This window comes from Pimephales promelas, chromosome 15, assembly GCF_988280905.1.
Source record: "Pimephales promelas chromosome 15, fPimPro1.hap1.1, whole genome shotgun sequence".
Lineage (NCBI taxonomy): Eukaryota > Metazoa > Chordata > Actinopteri > Cypriniformes > Leuciscidae > Pimephales > Pimephales promelas.
In genome coordinates this window covers 8890206-8904296 of record NC_142783.1, presented here as the reverse complement: position 1 = coordinate 8904296, position 14091 = coordinate 8890206, and the positions used below count along the sequence as shown (strand labels likewise).

The 14091-nt window shown below is 40.7% G+C and overlaps 1 protein-coding gene across 3 annotated transcripts in view; it reads left to right on the top strand.

Moving 5' to 3' along the window:
* Nucleotides 1-14091, top strand: part of kif6 (kinesin family member 6) — a 445971-nt gene that overhangs the window by 291959 nt on the left and 139921 nt on the right. The gene's annotated exons all lie outside the window — the stretch shown is intronic.

Sequence of the window (14091 nt, the reverse complement as noted above, 5' to 3'; positions counted from 1 at the left end):
AGTGGTGAATTGTTTTATTCAAACGCTAATAACTTTGGGTGTGGTACACTTATTTTCACGGGAGTCATATTTTTGAGGTCCTGAATCGTTGCCGAGTCCAACGATACCAAATATGTCGGGTTTCGTCTCACGGATGGCGTAGCGTAGCGATTTAGCGCGAAAAAAACACTTGCCGATATCTTCAAAACCGCTGTTCCGATCGAGACGAAACCACCGCCAGAAACACGGAATCATAGCTTATTAACTATAAGCAAATGCCCAAATGCGAAAATAATGATAGTAAGGGGTAGTAAAATTCAAACAAAGTCATGTGTCAGTCATTTTTTACGTGTTTTTTCATATAAATGTTTATAACTTGGCAGTAAATTGAGATATTTGCACCAAAATTGACACACATATGTATGGGGTCACTCTGAGGACACATAAAAAAAATTGTGGGACTGAGCCTCTTGGTGGCGCTATAATAGAACAAAACGTGAAATTCCCATTGACTTCAATACAGTTTTGTGAAATACAATGCTATACTAAACAAATGCTTTGGTCTAACATTACGAAACTCAGTGTGTGCCATAAGCAGCATGCCCTGAAGGTACTCAAAAGATTTTGAGACAACGCCACCTGTTGGTCAAAAGTTATAATTAATTTCTGAGAACGCTAATAACTTTTGAACAAATTTGCCTATTGCAATGAAACTGATCTTAATAGATTCCTTGGGTTATGCCGAAAACATAGATGTCAGGTTTTGCATAATCAGCTAAACTTCCTGTCCGCCATCTTTATTTCTTTGAAAAACCTTCTTTTTCGAACTCCTCCTAGACCGTTTGTCCGATTTTCACGAAAATTGAATCGTATCATCTCCAGACGGTGCCAAATAAAAGTTATGGATTGCGTGACGATAGACAAAACCGTTTTCGTATACCACAGCATCAAATTTGAGGCATGCTGCCAAAATGACTATTTAGGCTTTATCTCTGCAATGCCTTCACATTTTGACACCAAACTTTGCATGTGTCATTGTCACCTCACTCTGACCACATCACATCTATTTTGTAACTGCGCCACCTATTGTTCGAAAGTGATAACCCATTAAATCATATTATAAGTTAATGTTTATGTGATTTTCTTAGCCATTTGCCCAAAGTTCTCTCAAAATGCCCTTAATTGCTCCTTGCTGCAGTTGGTCTGCCACTCCTAGTCATTTTGGCATATGTTGCCGCTTCTTGCGCTTGGCCCCGGTAATGGCTGCTTGCAGCTATATTTAGGGGCCAAGCACCGAAGGTGCGGAGGCACCTATTGTATCTGTTCCGGTTCCTATTATTAGGGGCCAAGCACCGAAGGTGCGGAGGCACCTATTGTATCTGTGCCGGTTCTTATTATTAGGGGCCAAGCACCGAAGGTGCGGAGGCACCTATTGTATCTGTGCCGGTTCTTATTATTATTATTATTATTAGGGGCCAAGCACCGAAGGTGCGGAGGCACCTATTGTATCTGTTCCGTTTCCTATTATTATTATTATTCTTCTTCCGTTTCCGACTTGGTGTCTATGGCAGCCCATAGACCGGTTTGCGGGAAAGTTGTTTTGGTTTGACATTCTGATAGAGGACAGTCCCAACTTTAAATACACCAATTTTGGTGTCTCTAACGCATTCCCTCTAGCGCCACCAACTGTCCAAAGTTTCACTTTTATTATGCTAATAACTTTTGAACCGTAAGGCCTATCAACAAAATTCTTTTTTCCTCTTGTTCCTGAGCTCATGCCAATTCGATCGCACCCTATGACGTCATTTTCCGTCATAAAAAAACGGCCGCCATTTTGAATTTTCCAAAAAACCTACTTTTGCGAACTCGTCCTAGACGGTTTGTCCGATTTTCACCAAAATCGCACCGGATCATCTCCAGGCAGTGCTGACAAAAAGTTATGGAATTCAAGATGATTCGAATAACCGTTTTCGATAAACGCGTAAACAAAATTTACGTAGCGCTTGCGAAAACAGACGTGAGGTTGTATCTCCGCAACGCTTACTCGTTTTCAGACCAAACTTGGTACGTGTTATCACAAGCATGACCTGAGGCTACGTGCTGCGTTTCGGCGCAGCGCCACCTAGTGGTCCGGAGATATGAAAAATTGCTATTTTTGCTCGTAACTTCTGAACGGTTTGTCCAAAAATCATAAATTTGGTCTCGTTAGATTCAGGGCATCATGCCGAGTCCACCGATATCCAATTTTCCCAGAACGGCCATTTTGGCGGTCGGCCATTTTGAATTATGTGCTAAAATGCTGTATTTTTTGAACGCATGAACGAATTGTTACGAAACTCGTTATGGGTCATCAGTACGATGCCCTGAAGGAGCCTGAGAAGTTTCGAAACAGCGCCACCTAGTGGTGAATTGTTTTATTCAAGCGCTTATAACTTTGGGTGTGGTACACTTATTTTCACGGGAGTCATCTTTTTGAGTTCCTGAATCGTTGCCGAGTCCAACGATACTAAACATGCTGGGTTTCGTGTTACGGTTGGTGTAGCGTAGCGATTTAGCGCGAAAAAAACACTTGGCGATATCTTCAAAACCGCTGTTCCGATCGAGACGAAACCACCGCCAGAAACACGGAATCATAGCTTGTTAACTACATGCAAATGCCCAAATGCGAAAATATTGATAGTAAGGGGTAGTAAAATTCAAACAAAGTCATGTGTCAGTCATTTTTTACGTGTTTTTTCATATAAATGTTTATAACTCGGAAGTGAATTGAGATATTTGCACCAAAATTGACACACATATGTATGGGGTCACTCTGAGGACACATAACAAAAATTGTGGGACTGAGCCTCTTGGTGGCGCTATAATAGAACAAAACGTGAAATTCCCATTGACTTCAATAGAGTTTTGTGAAATAAAATGCTATACTAAACAAATGCATTGGTGTAATATTACAAAACTCAGTGTGTGCCATAAGCAGCATGCCCTGAAGGTACTCAAAAGATTTTGAGACAGCGCCACCTGTTGCTCAAAAGTTATAATTAATTTCTGAGAACGCTAATAACTTTTGAATAAATGTGCCTATTGCAATGAAACTGATCTTAATAGATTCCTTCGGTTATGCTGAAAACATAGATATCAGGTTTTGCATAATCAGGAAAACTTCCTGTCCGCCATCTTTATTTCTTTGAAAAACCTTCTTTTTCGAACTCCTCCTAGACCGTTTGTCCGATTTTCACGAAAATTGAATCGTATCATCTCCAGACCATGCCGGCTAAAAGTTATGAATTGCACGATGATAGACAAAACCGTTTTCGTATATCACAGCATCAAAGTTTAGGCATGCTGCCAAAATTACTATTTAGGCTTTATCTCTGCAATGCCTTCACATTTTGACACCAAACTTTGCATGTGTCATTGTCACCTCACTCTGACCACATCACATCTATTTCGTAACTGCGCCACCTATTGTTCGAAAGTGATAACCCATTAAATCATCTTATAAGTTAATGTTTATGTGATTTTCTTAGCCATTTGCCCAAAGTTCTCTCAAAATGCCCTTAATTGCTCCTTGCTGCAGTTGGTCTGCGACTCCTTGCCATTTTGGCATATGTTGCCGCTTCTTGCGCTTGGCCCCGGTAATGGCTGCTTGCAGCTATATTTATTATTATTATTATTCTTCCGACTGGGCGTCTATGGCAGCCCATAGACCGGTGTGCGGGAAAGTTGTTTTGGTTTGACATTCTGATAGAGGACAGTCCCAACTTTAAATACACCAATTTTGGTGTCTCTAACTCATTCCCTCTAGCGCCACCAACTGTCCAAAGTTGCACTTTTATTATGCTAATAACTTTTGAACCGTAAGGCCTATCAACAAAATTCTTTTTTCCTCTTGTTCCTGAGCTCATGCCGATTCGATCGCACCCTATGACGTCATTTTCCGTCATAAAAAAACGGCCGCCATTTTGAATTTTCCAAAAAACCTACTTTTGCGAACTCGTCCTAGACGGTTTGTCCGATTTTCACCAAAATCGCACCGGATCATCTCCAGGCAGTGCTGACAAAAAGTTATGGAATTCAAGATGATTCGAAGAACCGTTTTCGATAAACGCGCAAACTAATTTTACGTAGCGCTTGCAAAAACAGACGTGAGGCTGTATCTCCGCAACGCTTCATCCTATTCAGACCAAACTTGGTACGTGTCATCACAAGCATGACCTGAGGCTACGTGCAGCGTTTCGGCGCAGCGCCACCTAGTGGTCCGGAGATATGAAAAATGGCTATTTTTGCTCGTAACTTCTGAACGGTTTGTCCAAAAATCATAAACTTCATCTCGTTAGATTCAGGGCGTCATGCCGAGTCGACTGATATGCAATTTTCCCAGATCGGCCATTTTGGCTGTCGGCCATTTTGAATTATGTGCTAAAATGCTGTATTTTTTGAACGCATGAACGAATTGTTACGAAACTCGGTATGGGTCATCAGTACGATGCCCTGAAGGAGCCTGAGAAGTTTCGAAACAGCGCCACCTAGTGGTGAATTTCTTTTTTCAAACGCTTATAACTTTGGGTGTGGTACACTTATTTTCACGGGAGTCATCTTTTTGAGTTCCTGAATCGTTGCCGAGTCCAACGATACTAAACATGCTGGGTTTCGTCTCACGGTTGGTGTAGCGTAGCGATTTAGCGCGGAAAAAACACTTGGCGATATCTTTAAAACCGCTGTTCCGATCGAGACGAAACCACCGCCAGAAACACGGAATCATAGCTTGTTAACTATACGCTAATGCCCAAATGCGAAAATATTGATAGTAAGGGGTAGTAAAATTCAAACAAAGTCATGTGTCAGTCATTTTTTACGTGTTTTTTCATATAAATGTTTATAACTCGGAAGTGAATTGAGATATTTGCACCAAAATTGACACACATATGTATGGGGTCACTCTGAGGACACATAAAAAAAATTGTGGGACTGAGCCTCTTGGTGGCGCTATAATAGAACAAAACGTGAAATTCCCATTGACTTCAATAGAGTTTTGTGAAATAAAATGCTATACTAAACTAATGCATTGGTGTAATATTACAAAACTCAGTGTGTGCCATAAGCAGCATGCCCTGAAGGTACTCAAAAGATTTTGAGACAGCGCCACCTGTTGGTCAAAAGTTATAATTAATTTCTGAGAACGCTAATAACTTTTGAATAAATTTGCCTATTGCAATGAAACTGATCTTAATAGATTCCTTCGGTTATGCTGAAAACATAGATATCAGGTTTTCCATAATCAGACAAACGTCCTGTTCGCCATCTTTATTTCTTTGAAAAACCTTCTTTTTCGAACTCCTCCTAGACCGTTTGTCCGATTTTCACGAAAATTGAATCGTATCATCTCCAGACCGTGCCGACTAAAAGTTATGAATTGCACGATGATAGACAAAACCGTTTTTGTATACCACAGCATCAAAATTTAGGCATGCTGCCAAAATTACTATTTAGGCTTTATCTCTGCAATGCCTTCACATTTTGACACCAAACTTTGCATGTGTCATTGTCACCTCACTCTGACCACATCACATCTATTTCGTAACTGCGCCACCCGTTGTTCGAAAGTGATAACCCATTAAATCATCTTATAAGTTAATGTTTGTGATTTTCTTAGCCATTTGCCCAAAGTTCTCTCAAAATGCCCTTAATTGCTCCTTGCTGCAGTTGGTCTGCCACTCCTTGCCATTTTGGCATATGTTGCCGCTTCTTGCGCTTGGCCCCGGTAATGGCTGCTTGCAGCTATATTTAGGGGCCAAGCACCGAAGGTGCGGAGGCACCTATTGTATCTGTGCCGGTTCTTATTATTATTATTATTATTCTTCTTCCGACTGGGCGTCTATGGCAGCCCATAGACCGGTTTGCGGGAAAGTTGTTTTGGTTTGACATTCTGATAGAGGACAGTCCCAACTTTAAATACACCAATTTTGGTGTCTCTAACTCATTCCCTCTAGCGCCACCAACTGTCCAAAGTTTCACTTTTATTATGCTAATAACTTTTGAAACGTAAGGCCTATCAACAAAATTCTTTTTTCCTCTTGTTCCTGAGCTCATGCCGATTCGATCGCACCCTATGACGTCATTTTCCGTCATAAAAAAACGGCCGCCATTTTGAATTTTCCAAAAAACCTACTTTTGCGAACTCGTCCTAGACGGTTTGTCCGATTTTCACCAAAATCGCACCGGATCATCTCCAGGCAGTGCTGACAAAAAGTTATGGAATTCGTGATGATTCGAATAATCGTTTTCGATAAGCGCGCAAACTAATTTTACGTAGCGCTTGCGAAAACAGACGTGAGGCTGTATCTCCGCAACGCTTACTCGTTTTCAGACCAAACTTTGTACGTGTCATCACAAGCATGACCTGAGGCTTCATGCTGCGTTTCGGCGCAGTGCCACCTAGTGGTCCGGAGATATGAAAAATGGCTATTTTTGCTCGTAACTTCTGAACGGTTTGTCCAAAAATCATAAACTTCATCTCGTTAGATTCAGGGCATCATGCCGAGTCGACTGATATCCAATTTTCCCAGATCGGCCATTTTGGCTGTCGGCCATTTTGAATTATGTGCTAAAATGCTGTATTTTTTGAACGCATGAACGAATTGTTACGAAACTCGGTATGGGTCATCAGTACGATGCCCTGAAGAAGCCTGAGAAGTTTCGAAACAGCGCCACCTAGTGGTGAATTTTTTTTTTCAAACGCTTATAACTTTGGGTGTGGTACACTTATTTTCACGGGAGTCATCTTTTTGAGTTCCTGAATCGTTGCCGAGTCCAACGATACTAAACATGCTGGGTTTCGTGTTACGGTTGGTGTAGCGTAGCGATTTAGCGCGAAAAAAACACTTGGCGATATCTTCAAAACCGCTGTTCCGATCGAGACGAAACCACCGCCAGAAACACGGAATCATAGCTCGTTAACTATACGCTAATGCCCAAATGCGAAAATATTGATAGTAAGGGGTAGTAAAATTCAAACAAAGTCATGTGTCAGTCATTTTTTACGTGTTTTTTCATATAAATGTTTATAACTCGGAAGTGAATTGAGATATTTGCACCAAAATTGACACACATATGTATGGGGTCACTCTGAGGACACATAAAAAAAATTGTGGGACTGAGCCTCTTGGTGGCGCTATAATAGAAGAAAACGTGAAATTCCCATTGACTTCAATAGAGTTTTGTGAAATAAAATGCTAAACTAAACAAATGCATTGGTGTAAAATTACAAAACTCAGTGTGTGCCATAAGCAGCATGCCCTGAAGGTACTCAAAAGATTTTGAGACAGCGCCACCTGTTGGTCAAAAGTTATAATTAATTTCTGAGAACGCTAATAACTTTTGAATAAATTTGCCTATTGCAATGAAACTGATCTTAATAGATTCGTTGGGTTATGCTGAAAACATAGATATCAGGTTTTCCATAATCAGACAAACTTCCTGTTCGCCATCTTTATTTCTTTGAAAAACCTTCTTTTTCGAACTCCTCCTAGACCGTTTGTTCGATTTTCACGAAAATTGAATCGTATCATCTCCAGACCGTGCCGACTAAAAGTTATGAATTGCACGATGATAGACAAAACCGTTTTTGTATACCACTGCATCAAAGTTTAGGCATGCTGCCAAAATTACTATTTAGGCTTTATCTCTGCAATGCCTTCACATTTTGACACCAAACTTTGCATGTGTCATTGTCAGCTCACTCTGACCACATCACATCTATTTCGTAACTGCGCCACCTATTGTTCGAAAGTGATAACCCATTAAATCATCTTATAAGTTAATGTTTATGTGATTTTCTTAGCCATTTGCCCAAAGTTCTCTCAAAATGCCCTTAATTGCTCCTTGCTGCAGTTGGTCTGCCACTCCTTGCCATTTTGGCATATGTTGCCGCTTCTTGCGCTTGGCCCCGGTAATGGCTGCTTGCAGCTATATTTATTATTATTATTATTATTCTTCTTCCGACTGGGCGTCTATGGCAGCCCATAGACCGGTTTGCGGGAAAGTTGTTTTGGTTTGACATTCTGATAGAGGACAGTCCCAACTTTAAATACACCAATTTTGGTGTCTCTAACTCATTCCCTCTAGCGCCACCAACTGTCCAAAGTTTCACTTTTATTATGCTAATAACTTTTGAACCGTAAGGCCTATCAACAAAATTCTTTTTTCCTCTTGTTCCTGAGCTCATGCCGATTCGATCGCAGCCTATGACGTCATTTTCCGTCATAAAAAAACGGCCGCCATTTTGAATTTTCAAAAAAACCTACTTTTGCGAACTCGTCCTAGACGGTTTGTCCGATTTTCACCAAAATCGCACCGGATCATCTCCAGGCAGTGCTGACAAAAAGTTATGGAATTCAAGATGATTCGAAGAACCGTTTTCGATAAACGCGCAAACTAATTTTACGTAGCGCTTGCAAAAACAGACGTGAGGCTGTATCTCCGCAACGCTTCATCCTATTCAGACCAAACTTGGTACGTGTCATCACAAGCATGACCTGAGGCTACGTGCTGCGTTTCGGCGCAGCGCCACCTAGTGGTCCAGAGATATGAAAAATGGCTATTTTTGCTCGTAACTTCTGAACGGTTTGTCCAAAAATCATAAACTTCATCTCGTTAGATTCAGGGCGTCATGCCGAGTCGACTGATATGCAATTTTCCCAGATCGGCCATTTTGGCTGTCGGCCATTTTGAATTATGTGCTAAAATGCTGTATTTTTTGAACGCATGAACGAATTGTTACGAAACTCGGTATGGGTCATCAGTACGATGCCCTGAAGGAGCCTGAGAAGTTTCGAAACAGCGCCACCTAGTGGTGAATTTCTTTTTTCAAACGCTTATAACTTTGGGTGTGGTACACTTATTTTCACGGGAGTCATCTTTTTGAGTTCCTGAATCGTTGCCGAGTCCAACGATACTAAACATGCTGGGTTTCGTCTTACGGTTGGTGTAGCGTAGCGATTTAGCGCGGAAAAAACACTTGGCGATATCTTTAAAACCGCTGTTCCGATCGAGACGAAACCACCGCCAGAAACACGGAATCATAGCTTGTTAACTATATGCTAATGCCCAAATGCGAAAATATTGATAGTAAGGGGTAGTAAAATTCAAACAAAGTCATGTGTCAGTCATTTTTTACGTGTTTTTTCATATAAATGTTTATAACTCGGAAGTGAATTGAGATATTTGCACCAAAATTGACACACATATGTATGGGGTCACTCTGAGGACACATAAAAAAAATTGTGGGACTGAGCCTCTTGGTGGCGCTATAATAGAACAAAACGTGAAATTCCCATTGACTTCAATAGAGTTTTGTGAAATAAAATGCTATACTAAACTAATGCATTGGTGTAATATTACAAAACTCAGTGTGTGCCATAAGCAGCATGCCCTGAAGGTACTCAAAAGATTTTGAGACAGCGCCACCTGTTGGTCAAAAGTTATAATTAATTTCTGAGAACGCTAATAACTTTTGAATAAATTTGCCTATTGCAATGAAACTGATCTTAATAGATTCCTTCGGTTATGCCGAAAACATAGATATCAGGTTTTCCATAATCAGACAAACGTCCTGTTCGCCATCTTTATTTCTTTGAAAAACCTTCTTTTTCGAACTCCTCCTAGACCGTTTGTCCGATTTTCACGAAAATTGAATCGTATCATCTCCAGACCGTGCCGACTAAAAGTTATGAATTGCACGATGATAGACAAAACCGTTTTTGTATACCACAGCATCAAAATTTAGGCATGCTGCCAAAATTACTATTTAGGCTTTATCTCTGCAATGCCTTCACATTTTGACACCAAACTTTGCATGTGTCATTGTCACCTCACTCTGACCACATCACATCTATTTCGTAACTGCGCCACCCGTTGTTCGAAAGTGATAACCCATTAAATCATCTTATAAGTTAATGTTTGTGATTTTCTTAGCCATTTGCCCAAAGTTCTCTCAAAATGCCCTTAATTGCTCCTTGCTGCAGTTGGTCTGCCACTCCTTGCCATTTTGGCATATGTTGCCGCTTCTTGCGCTTGGCCCCGGTAATGGCTGCTTGCAGCTATATTTATTATTATTATTCTTCTTCCGACTGGGCGTCTATGGCAGCCCATAGACCGGTGTGCGGGAAAGTTGTTTTGGTTTGACGTTCTGATAGAGGACAGTCCCAACTTTAAATACACCAATTTTGGTGTCTCTAACTCATTCCCTCTAGCGCCACCAACTGTCCAAAGTTGCACTTTTATTATGCTAATAACTTTTGAACCGTAAGGCCTATCAACAAAATTCTTTTTTCCTCTTGTTCCTGAGCTCATGCCGATTCGATCGCACCCAATGACGTCATTTTCCGTCATAAAAAATTGGCCGCCATTTTGAATTTTCCAAAAAACCTACTTTTGCGAACTCGTCCTAGACGGTTTGTCCGATTTTCACCAAAATCGCACCGGATCATCTCCAGGCAGTGCTGACAAAAAGTTATGGAATTCATGATGATTCGAATAACCGTTTTCGATAAGCGCGCAAACTAATTTTACGTAGCGCTTGCGAAAACAGACGTGAGGCTGTATCTCCGCAACGCTTACTTGTTTTCAGACCAAACTTTGTACGTGTCATCACAAGCATGACCTGAGGCTACGTGCTGCGTTTCGGCGCAGCGCCACCTAGTGGTCCGGAGATATGAAAAATGGCTATTTTTGCTCGTAACTTCTGAACGGTTTGTCCAAAATTCATAAACTTCATCTCGTTAGATTCAGGGCGTCATGCCGAGTCGACTGATATCCAATTTTCCCAGATCGGCCATTTTGGCTGTCGGCCATTTTGAATTATGTGCTAAAATGCTGTATTTTTTGAACGCATGAACGAATTGTTACGAAACTCGGTATGGGTCATCAGTACGATGCCCTGAAGAAGCCTGAGAAGTTTCGAAACAGCGCCACCTAGTGGTGAATTGTTTTTTTCAAACGCTTATAACTTTGGGTGTGGTACACTTATTTTCACGGGAGTCATCTTTTTGAGTTCCTGAATCGTTGCCGAGTCCAACGATACTAAACATGCTGGGTTTCGTGTTACGGTTGGTGTAGCGTAGCGATTTAGCGCGAAAAAAACACTTGGCGATATCTTAAAAACCGCTGTTCCGATCGAGACGAAACCACCGCCAGAAACACGGAATCATAGCTTGTTAACTATATGCTAATGCCCAAATGCGAAAATATTGATAGTAAGGGGTAGTAAAATTCAAACAAAGTCATGTGTCAGTCATTTTTTACGTGTTTTTTCATATAAATGTTTATAACTCGGAAGTGAATTGAGATATTTTCACCAAAATTGACACACATATGTATGGGGTCACTCTGAGGACACATAAAAAAAATTGTGGGACTGAGGCTCTTGGTGGCGCTATAATAGAACAAAACGTGAAATTCCCATTGACTTCAATAGAGTTTTGTGAAATAAAATGCTATACTAAACAAATGCATTGGTGTAATATTACAAAACTCAGTGTGTGCCATAAGCAGCATGCCCTGAAGGTACTCAAAAGATTTTGAGACAGCGCCACCTGTTGGTCAAAAGTTATAATTAATTTCTGAGAACGCTAATAACTTTTGAATAAATTTGCCTATTGCAATGAAACTGATCTTAATAGATTCCTTCGGTTATGCCGAAAACATAGATATCAGGTTTTCCATAATCAGACAAACGTCCTGTTCGCCATCTTTATTTCTTTGAAAAACCTTCTTTTTCGAACTCCTCCTAGACCGTTTGTCCGATTTTCACGAAAATTGAATCGTATCATCTCCAGACCGTGCCGACTAAAAGTTATGAATTGCACAATGATAGACAAAACCGTTTTTGTATACCACAGCATCAAAATTTAGGCATGCTGCCAAAATTACTATTTAGGCTTTATCTCTGCAATGCCTTCACATTTTGACACCAAACTGTGCATGTGTCATTGTCACCTCACTCTGACCACATCACATCTATTTCGTAACTACGCCACCTATTGTTCGAAAGTGATAACCCATTAAATCATCTTATAAGTTAATGTTTATGTGATTTTCTTAGCCATTTGCCCAAAGTTCTCTCAAAATGCCCTTATTTGCTCCTTGCTGCAGTTGGTCTGCCACTCCTTGCCATTTTGGCATATGTTGCCGCTTATTGCGCTTGGCCCCGGTAATGGCTGCTTGCAGCTATATTTATTATTATTCTTCTTCCGACTGGGCGTCTATGGCAGCCCATAGACCGGTTTGCGGGAAAGTTGTTTTGGTTTGACATTCTGATAGAGGACAGTCCCAACTTTAAATACACCAATTTTGGTGTCTCTAACTCATTCCCTCTAGCGCCACCAACTGTCCAAAGTTTCACTTTTATTATGCTAATAACTTTTGAACCGTAAGGCCTATCAACAAAATTCTTTTTTCCTCTTGTTCCTGAGCTCATGCCGATTCGATCGCACCATATGACGTCATTTTCCGTCATAAAAAAACGGCCGCCATTTTGAATTTTCCAAAAAACCTACTTTTGCGAACTCGTCCTAGACGGTTTGTCCGATTTTCACCAAAATCGCACCGGATCATCTCCAGGCAGTGCTGACAAAAAGTTATGGAATTCAAGATGATTCGAATAACCGTTTTTGATAAACGCGTAAACAAAATTTACGTAGCGCTTGCGAAAACAGACGTGAGGTTGTATCTCCGCAACGCTTACTCGTTTTCACACCAAACTTGGTACGTGTAATCACAAGCATGACCTGAGGCTACGTGCTGCGTTTCGGCGCAGCGCCACCTAGTGGTCCGGAGATATGAAAAATGGCTATTTTTGCTCGTAACTTCTGAACGGTTTCTCCAAAAATCAAAAACTTGGTCTCGTTAGATTCAGGGCGTCATGCCGAGTCGACCGATATCCAATTTTCCCAGATCGGCCATTTTGGCTGTCGGCCATTTTGAATTATGTGCTAAAATGCTGTATTTTTTGAACGCATGAACGAATTGTTACGAAACTCGTTATGGGTCATCAGTACGATGCCCTGAAGGAGCCTGAGAAGTTTCGAAACAGCGCCACCTAGTGGTGAATTGTTTTATTCAAACGCTTATAACTTTGGGTGTGGTACACTTATTTTCACGGGAGTCATATTTTTGAGGTCCTGAATCGTTGCCGAGTCCAACGATACCAAATATGTCGGGTTTCGTCTCACGGATGGCGTAGCGTAGCGATTTAGCGCGAAAAAAACACTTGGCGATATCTTCAAAACCGCTGTTCCGATCGAGACGAAACCACCGCCAGAAACACGGAATCATAGCTTGTTAACTATATGCTAATGCCCAAATGCGTAAATATTGATAGTAAGGGGTAGTAAAATTCAAACAAAGTCATGTGTCAGTCATTTTTTACGTGTTTTTTCATATAAATGTTTATAACTCGGAAGTAAATTGAGATATTTGCACCAAAACTGACACACATATGTATGGGGTCACTCTGAGGACACATAAAAAAAATTGTGGGACTGAGCCTCTTGGTGGCGCTATAATAGAACAAAACGTGAAATTCCCATTGACTTCAATACAGTTTTGTGAAATACAATGCTATACTAAACAAATGCTTTGGTCTAACATTACGAAACTCAGTGTGTGCCATAAGCAGCATGCCCTGAAGGTACTCAAAAGATTTTGAGACAGCGCCACCTGTTGGTCAAAAGTTATAATTAATTTCTGAGAACGCTAATAACTTTTGAATAAATTTGCCTATTGCAATGAAACTGATCTTAATAGATTCCTTGGGTTATGCCGAAAACATAGATATCAGGTTTTGCATAATCAGCCAAACTTCCTGTCCGCCATCTTTATTTCTTTGAAAAGCCTTCTTTTTCGAACTCCTCCTAGACCGTTTGTCCGATTTTCACGAAAATTTAATCGCATCATCTCCAGACCGTGCCGACTAAAAGTTATGAATTGCACGATGATAGACAAAACCGTTTTCGTATACCACAGCATCAAAATTTAGGCATGCTGCCAAAATTACTATTTAGGCTTTATCTCTGCAATGCCTTCACATTTTGACACCAAACTTTGCATGTGTCA